Below are 8,759 nucleotides of genomic sequence, written 5' to 3'. Positions count from 1 at the left end.
AATCAGTAGGTTGGTTTCATGGTTCAAGTTTTCCTCTGTTCAAAATAATAAGACATAATTGTCATTTTTCTTTTCACTTCTAAAACAAGCTGACAAAAAGCAGATTTCATTAAGTGTACTGGGACCACAGTAAGCCACTCTTTTGTATTACTGTAATTACAGACTACACGCTGGAACTGTACACTACAGCATTCCAGCAGAGATGCACTGAATAGCATGGGGTGGATGGGAGACTACAGGGCAGCTTATTGTAAATAAAATGCTTCTTAAAAGATTAGCGTGTTTGAACAACATGGCTTTCTCTGCAGCAAGTGAGATCTTACCGAACAATGCAATGGGGCCCTCTTAAGGAATTATCTGCCAACTAAATAAATATCTAAATAAAATAAAATACTTCCTGTGCACCAAGCTTAGGTGGATAACACAAAGGTATGGGGTTTTCTGTAATCTAGCAGATTGTCTATTAGACTAATTAATCTTATTCTTGCTTACTCTGCTTTGAGTAGAAAGTTGGATGTACTGAAGGCAGTTTCCCTTTCCCCCCTGCATGTGATTTATATTGACTGACCCTACTCATACATAAATACACATGATAGAATACAAAATTTTTTCATCGAGTTCTTTCTTTCTGAAGGAAAAGCAGCATTTGTTTTAATATATATGCTGGCTAACCACAGTCCCTGTGGGTTAGAGATCATTATGTTGCCTGCTTTGACTTTTTCCATTCACAACACTGGGATTAGGATGCATGATGGTAGCCCAGCTGGATGTAAATACAGGGATTAAGTTCAGCAGGCACCAACTTTAAAAACAAAAAAGCAACCCAAAATGAAGAAGCATGAATTTCTCCCTTAGAGAAAGTTTCTAGTCCTAACACCCACTGAATCCTAATCAGACATACACACTTATATCTAGGATTTTAAAAAAATAAGATGTCACAGCCACCAAAAACCATGTTGTCCAGATACCCCCTTCTGGATCTGGSCCTTAGGAAGGGCTCAAACGCTAAGCGTTCACCAAGCTCCAGAAGAATAGGAAAGTGAACAAAATGGTTTATAAAATCATATCTGGTTTGGCTATTGGTAAATAGCTAAAATATCCAGCAAAAATTTGGCCCTTGGTGGTGGTTGCATTCTTTTCCCCTTTTATCATCCCAGGGACTTTCAGGAGGTCTATCTCCCAAATTTCTAGTTTGAGTCTTTTAGCAAATTGTATACAAAAACCAAATACCTCAGTCCTGCCTCTGCTTCTCCTTCCCTTCTATTTCCCTTGAATATAATCATAGTCATACAAATTTTCCAGTAGATMTCTGCTAGAAATTATAAATTTTAGTAATATAGTAAGACTTCTGGATCTTCCTGCTTATATAGGAATRCAAGAAGTACCAGAAATGGACATCATAAGTCATTGCACTGGATTCACGGATCATGTCTCAGGCTGAAGTGTGAATCAAGGTCTGACAGTGCTAGGTATCATCTAATTAGGACTATGCCTAACCATAAAAACTCATGACCTAAACTAAAGCAAAAAATGACCAGAAGAGTGGTATCCTTTTTAAATTCTCATTTCTCCTCACTCTTAGATGTCTTCATTTAAAAGTATTTCAAAGCACTTCTGTATATTTTGATTGTACATGGGCCAATCTTGCAAGTTTAGTTAAATGGCTTTATAATCTATTTGGACAGTATTAGTTTCTTTGGGTTTTTTGATGTTCTAGTATTTTAAGCTATAAATCCTCCCACACTGTTCATAAAAAAAGAAGAGATATTGTAAATGTCAGGAGCTGGATCCAGTTGGGTTTTGGGTTCCTTCAAAACCCTCTGGATTTAACAGGAAATGCATGGTAACTTCAGACTGTTCAGCTGCTCTCAGGATTAGTCTTCAAATGTCTCCGTTGGGGCCTGAGATGGGTTCATTCCAGTACCATACGAAACCACGCACTAGGCCCTTTTAYATAGTTATAAAGCTGAGTAGCAAACTGAAGATATGTTCCCAGATCAGGCTAGYATTACAAATCCTACTTCTCTCTCACACCTAGACAATGCTAAAAGACATGTATTTTTCCCTGGATATGAAAGTAGGTTTCCTTAGTGTACCAGTCAAAGGTCCTTCCAGCCACACAAATCCTCTTTTCCTGTTGTCTAGAATAAAATATCTCTCTACATAGCTGGGATGAATAAATTTTGAGTTTTAGTATTTCACTGTTGGTGAAAAGCTTGAGGCTCTAACTATGGGAGCTTTAGATAGGAAGCGCAGACATATAATTATATATCTTACTTTTGCAGTAGCTACTTTTATGTTAATACAGTTACTTATGATACTTACAATAAGGAACAACCCCTTAAAAAATGACTATTGACTTCCTGTAATCAAAACGGTCCTCTGCTCTGAGGAAGGAAGGCAGGGCATGGTCTGAAACCATCTGGGAAAGGCTAGGGTGAGAACATAACTGGCCACTGTGACCTTGGATGCCTAATAGTGCATATTTCTATCCTATTTCTTTGAAAATTGGCTTGGAAATATGCTAAAACAAAAGAAAATCGTAGTCACATAGCCAAATTAGAGGCCTGTAAAATCTATAAATTAAGTGCAATAATGAATATATGAATAATAYTAGCTCACCTTGATCCCTAATATGAGCATAGCAGAACAGTGTAACCAGTAAGAGTACAGAGGTCCTCTGTAACACAGAGGATAGCCAAACACAACATAAAGCACTTTACATAAGCCCACGAGGAATGTGACCACCAAACTGGCAAACAACAGCATGTGTGCTTGCAGGCAGGAGGCAACCAAGCAAAACAAGAACTAGGTAAGTACAAGAGACCACAAATAGGCAGAACGTCCTGCCAGATGCACAAGAAGGCTCAGTTGCAAAAAACAAGCAAAAAAAGCTGAGCAGCTGAAATTCCACCCTGAATGAGTGAAGAGAGCATAAACCACTGACAGTGGCCAAAAAAAGGTGAAGATGACAGCTCAGTGAACTCCAGTTCACTGATACTTTGACACACACACAACCATCATATGCTTTTGAGCTGTTTCCATTATAGAAGTAGGTATGGTTTAAAATGTCCAATTTTCCCCTAGCTCTAAATGGTGCCAGAATCAACCCCAAACCTTTGCAGAGACTTGATTTCTCTATCATGTTTTTATTTAGAGAAGAAAAAGAACACTTGTTTACGATAGCTCTGAGCCAAATCCCATCAGCAAGATTCTCATTTGGGGGCAATTCAGTACTGACTTATGGAACAATATATTTCTCTTCTGTTCTCTTAGAAGATTAAGCCAGTAAATCTCTGGATTTCTCCAATTTTTTTTCAATGTAAATATGTTTATAATAAACACAGCTTAAGTGAACAAAATAAAATCCAAATAAAAGCAGGGAGTAAGTTTAGATAGAAGAAAAGATTAAAGAAAAATAGAGATAAATAGCCAAAGATGTATGCTCTTCCTAAGTTACATCTCACCAAAACTATTTTACAGTCAAGTGTACAACCTAGATGCTTTGGCTAAATTTGCTCAATCTTCAGCGACAGCTTTAGAGCTGCACTGGAATAACAGAGGAGATTTTTTTTTGTTGTTTTTTTTTTTTTTTTACTACAGTTATCTTATTCTCTAAGCGTAGAACCAGTTTGAACTGTGGGAAACTACCTGTTAATGACAGAAATGAGACTGAAGATAGTCAGCAACTGATGTTAGTAGTACTAACCTTTTGCACTGACTAAAAGCACCACTCACCAAAAACATATATCCTTTTACAGGATGTGAATACTAGAATGTGAATCTCTGTTCCCAGACAGAAAATAATCGAGATTCGCATGTCCTATTTGAGAGTCAGTCTTTGGAAATACAACTACACAAAGTATATGGCACCCTCTGTTTACACCGTTGAATCAAATATGGAACAAGAGACAATCTGTTAAGATACCAACAAATCCCTTCTACTGGGAAATTGAGAGAGCAAATTTTCCATGAAAATTGAGAAATGCAGAAGGTATAAAATAATTTTACTGATGAGAGCTGCTAACTGTAAAATGGTTTAAATTTTAGAAAGGAAAAAGGATATCATAGCTAACTTTCCCTTGTAGTAAAGGTAAATTACAGCAGAACTACACTATATATTAAAGCAACTATATTCAAAACATTTCAAGAAAATCATCCTCCTTCCCACTCTCAGTTCTCTAATAGACAAATGATGCCAAAACAAAAATTGTATGTAAAATACATCTTCATGGGGCAGAAAAGCTTCTCTAGGTCTTTCTAAAATCCCAAATATAGGAAAACCTTGTCAGTTGAGAACATGAGAAAGGACTAATATAGACAACACCTGGAAAAATGATTTCATTTTCCCCAAGCTTAGACTTTATATTATCACATCAGGTATGGCATTGAAAAGCAAAGAGGAAGAAAAGGGGTTTGTATCTTTTCTTATAGAACAGCGTTTTTTTAAAAAAAATTGGCAGTAGGAAGCATGATTTTTTTTTCCTGTGTTGTCTTGCCACTTGCCTTTTGTCCACTTCCCTATTACAGTACAGCCTTTCTGCTACTTAGTAGTCCTATTTACACTAAGAAACAAAATCTTCCAGTCTATTAACTTTAACAAGGCACTAAACTTATTTTCAAGCTATAGACGTCCATCATTGCAAAAAATCTTTATAATCGCTGGACCTCTTTTACAGTTCGGACATCTTTCGTTTATCTGCAGGATTCAGATGGCCTACTGCAAATTTCACAGTAGGCTGGAAGACCTAACGGAAAATGATTTTGCTTGTTATGGCAAAAAAAAAAAAAAAAAAGAAAAGAAAAGAAAAGATCTGCTAAACTTTAGAGCTGACTTTACAAAACACCTGAAAGACTCATCTGAAAGTCGCTTCAGCAAGTTTAATATTTCTTCTTGGGAAGCAGCTGCAGATGTAAAATGCTGAAGTGCTGTATCTATAACCTGGGTCAGCCATCTGAGATAAAACAATTTTCCCACAGCAAGCGTTAACTTCAAAACTATTATAGCTCCATTTCAATCCATCTAAGACTATTCTCTGTGAGCCTGGTGTATTAGCAAAACATCTTAACTTAATTCTAGGCAGCAGAATTTGTGCTSTAATAGCTTTGTATAAAAGCTCCAGTAATCAGGTATGGTGCTGCCGTTTATTTGTTGCTTCTGAACTGGGAGTAATACAAAAACCTTCTCCTACTCCCCCCCAAACAGCCCTTTTTCAAATATTTTCTCTCTTACTAACTGCAAAATAGTTTTTAAAWGTTTTACAGCCTTTGGGGTTTGAAAACCCATTAAGATATATTTTAAGTCACCCTCCTCCCTACCATCTATACCAGTATCTCCAGAAAACCAAACCACTGAATCACAGCTAGTGCTGCATGCCAGGTGTGAAGTCAGCACGCGCCGTGGCAGTGCTGCACACGCTGCTGGGCAGCCCAGTGCACCGCTGCACGTTCTCCCAACGCCTCCTGCCCAGCCTTGGTGACAAGTCTTCTGACTCACGGTGGTGACGTGGGGCTGCACGATATTGCAGGCCAGCTGTTTTACCTTCAGATGTACAGGAGGGTAAGTCTTTCATCTATCACTGCTCTCCTCATTCCTTCAGAGTCTTTTGCCAAAGTAGTAACTATTCTTTTTTTTGAAATTAGCTTTTTCTTCTTTGATTGTGCCAACGCTTGTTTAAGCATCAAGACAGGAAAACATAAGTGGTCAAAGAAACAGGAAAAACTACTGAAGTGCAATACAAAACCACTCTTCTACACGCTTTTTGAGAAAATTGGTAGTTGTAGGCCGWATCACAGAATACAAAACACATGGTGCCTCAGTTGCACAGTAGCATCTCCCATTCATACTGCAGAGCACATTAGGCTAACACCTGTGGCCTGTGACAGTCAGCTCTGGCTGGGAAGCCCACATTGCATTTGACAAAAGGCTTTTCTTTGTTGTTGTTGTTTTCCTCTTCTGTACTGATGTGTATGTACCTACAGAGTAATTACTCAGCACAACATTTTCATCAGCCATGCAACAGTACGCTCAGACTATTGGCAGGCTTCCTGACCTCTGCTGTAATGCGCCCTGAGGCTCAGGAAGCCTTTGACAAAGCTTCTTTAAACAATATTGGAATATCGATATCTGTCTTTATACCGAAGGTATGGCGATTTTGTAGCCCATCACCACATATACTTATATTCAAAGACATGACGGAAAAAAACCAAACAGGTACCCCTACCAAAGTTGTAAGCTGCGCTCTATTCACTTAAGCACCTAACATATCTTTCTGGATGATGCTATACTTTCTCTCTATATATGGTACTTTATTTTTTCCTGTAGGCCCTTTTCATCATCTAGATTACAAGGTAGACCTTCAACTTCTTCTCTAAGGCACGTTACAGAGCTGCAGATACCAACCAACAATTTCTTTGGGTTCACATGCTCTACCCATCTTACTACTATTGCTTCTGTCATCACTGACCAGCCTTTATAAACAGTATCCCCAATGAGTGTTGTACTTGAGCTATTAATTAGTACATTTTTTTCATACAGTGCAGCATCAATCTGCTCTTTTCATTGCAAATTTTGAACGGTTAAATCATAGCTTACCTTGCCTTCAGCTTCCTTCTCTCTCCATGCAGTCAGCCCTTTCCACATCATTTAGGGTCACCATCCTCATACTGAAGAGCAGAGAACATACAGATGTTACATGAAAGCCACTGACCACCAAGCACGGCTAGAGGAAGGAGAGAAGAGAAAAGAGAGATGAGGGAAAAAAATCTATGTTATGACTAATACATATTTTCACATTTCCTTCTAATAAGATACCCACAGCAACATCTTTACTGCCTAAGGAAAACCACAAAATGTAATTCTTTTAAAAACCGGTAATATCAAGACAATTCATTATGATTTTTTCTATTATTATTACACTCAGTCAAGACAGAAGACTCTGGAATTTCATTTCTGCCATAAAGAAAAATACTAGGTTTCATTTCCATTCCAGGATAGCTAAAATAATTACATATCTGACTATCCATTAGCTAGGAATAAAGAAAGCAAGCAAATGCCTCCATGCTGTTTGTCACTTTCTTTGGATTTTTCTCTTTTATTGTCATTTCTAGGTGTAAGCAGGCAAAGCAAGCCAACTGTCACGAGTCCAGCATGCATACGTATGTGCGTATTTTCTTAGTGCATCTTGGAGGAGTATCTCCAGAAATGAAAGCACAGCATAACAAGGCCATACCTTTATTTCTTGCAAAGGAATAAGTAGTGAATGCAGTTTCAGCATTTGTACAAGTAGTCACTGGCCCACCATATGATTTATGAGAATTTATGGATGAATTACTACCTCATTATATAACACACTAAGGGAAAACAGTGCATCGCTGCAACCGCACGCACAAACTAGCTTCAAACGCAGGTCTCTCGCGCTCCGAGCTCGTGGCAGCTCTGCGGCCTCTCCGCCGCCGGCGGCGAGGGCGAGACCGACCCCGGGGCAGAGCGGCACCGCGCCCGCCGGCGCACGCCTCGGGAAGCACGCGGACGCGCGGCAAGCCCARTTTCTTCCCCAAATTTCAGTCGTTTCTTATATCATTTCACTACGGGTTTGTTGCTGTGCGCGTGTTCCCTTCAAAAGCGTTAGGGCTGGAAGAGCAAAACGTAAACAGGGAGCCAAAACATGTAAGGTTATTATGTAGGCTTTAACAACGTTTCCCAGCGTTGGGGTTTGTTCCTGCCGGAGGYTGACAGAAACCAGCTGGCTAGTACCGTTGTTATGAGAGCTCGTTGACTGGTTATATAGCAGATGAAATACCCTAAAAGTTAATGCATAAATACTTGACCAGTGTTCTAATCTCACCACCATTAGTTGGCAGCATTATAAATTTAATTAAGATGATCCCTTTTAGCAACCATTGCCATTATTTTCTTTCACTCAGCTATTTATAGAGAGACTTCTGTCTTCCTGAATGGAAAGTACTAAAAACAGAATTTAAATGGTTGGCATTGCAAAAAATTGCATGGCAGCAAAATATTAGCAGCAAGAATTAAGAAGTTATCGGGTACATAGTTTTGCTGATGTTACAGAAATTGGACTCTTCACTGACACGGTTGCTCAGTTCATTTCCCTCCTCCTCCTCCTTTCTCTCCCACCCTCAGCCTTTTAAAATATTTTTGGATAAACACTGAAGTTTGCATCATAAATTTATTCAGAGGGTATTTTAGAAATACACTTCTATTAACCTTTCCCAGTCTGAAATTCAAATTACATAACTTGCATAATAAACAAGCCTCCAACCTCTCCTGGCTGACTTTCTTTATTATTTCTCTTGAAATTGGAACCGAGATTGAAATCCTTTTTCTTTATCCTAGTTGCCTCTTCACTGATGATATTTGTGGCTTAGGAACAAGTAGGTTATTGCACTGGCTTTATCTCCTTATTTCAAAATATTTATCTTATGCCATAACACCAGCTATAAATCATAAAAACTAAGATTAARAAAAGTCCCTTTAGTTAAAAAAATAAAAAAGAAAAACATGCTTGAGATTCATGTCCTAGGCAAAATATTATTTATTAAGGCGCATTTAAGAAAACTGTTTCTGATGAAAATTCTTCCAAGCAAAACCACGTTCCCATATAAGCACACACAGTGAAGGTTTCATAACTGCATATGAATGCCAACAGTTGATGTATAAATTAATCTATTTAATTCTTCACCTTAAGTAAGCACAACAATATCCCTCTGAAGTTTCCTACTTCCTATAGTCTTGG

The sequence above is a fragment of the Rhea americana genome, unplaced genomic scaffold (genome assembly GCF_003343005.1).
Source record: "Rhea americana isolate MKP2758 unplaced genomic scaffold, rheAme1 scaffold_141, whole genome shotgun sequence".
NCBI classification, from domain to species: Eukaryota; Metazoa; Chordata; class Aves; order Rheiformes; family Rheidae; genus Rhea; species Rhea americana.
Note: the sequence above shows the minus strand (reverse complement) of the source record.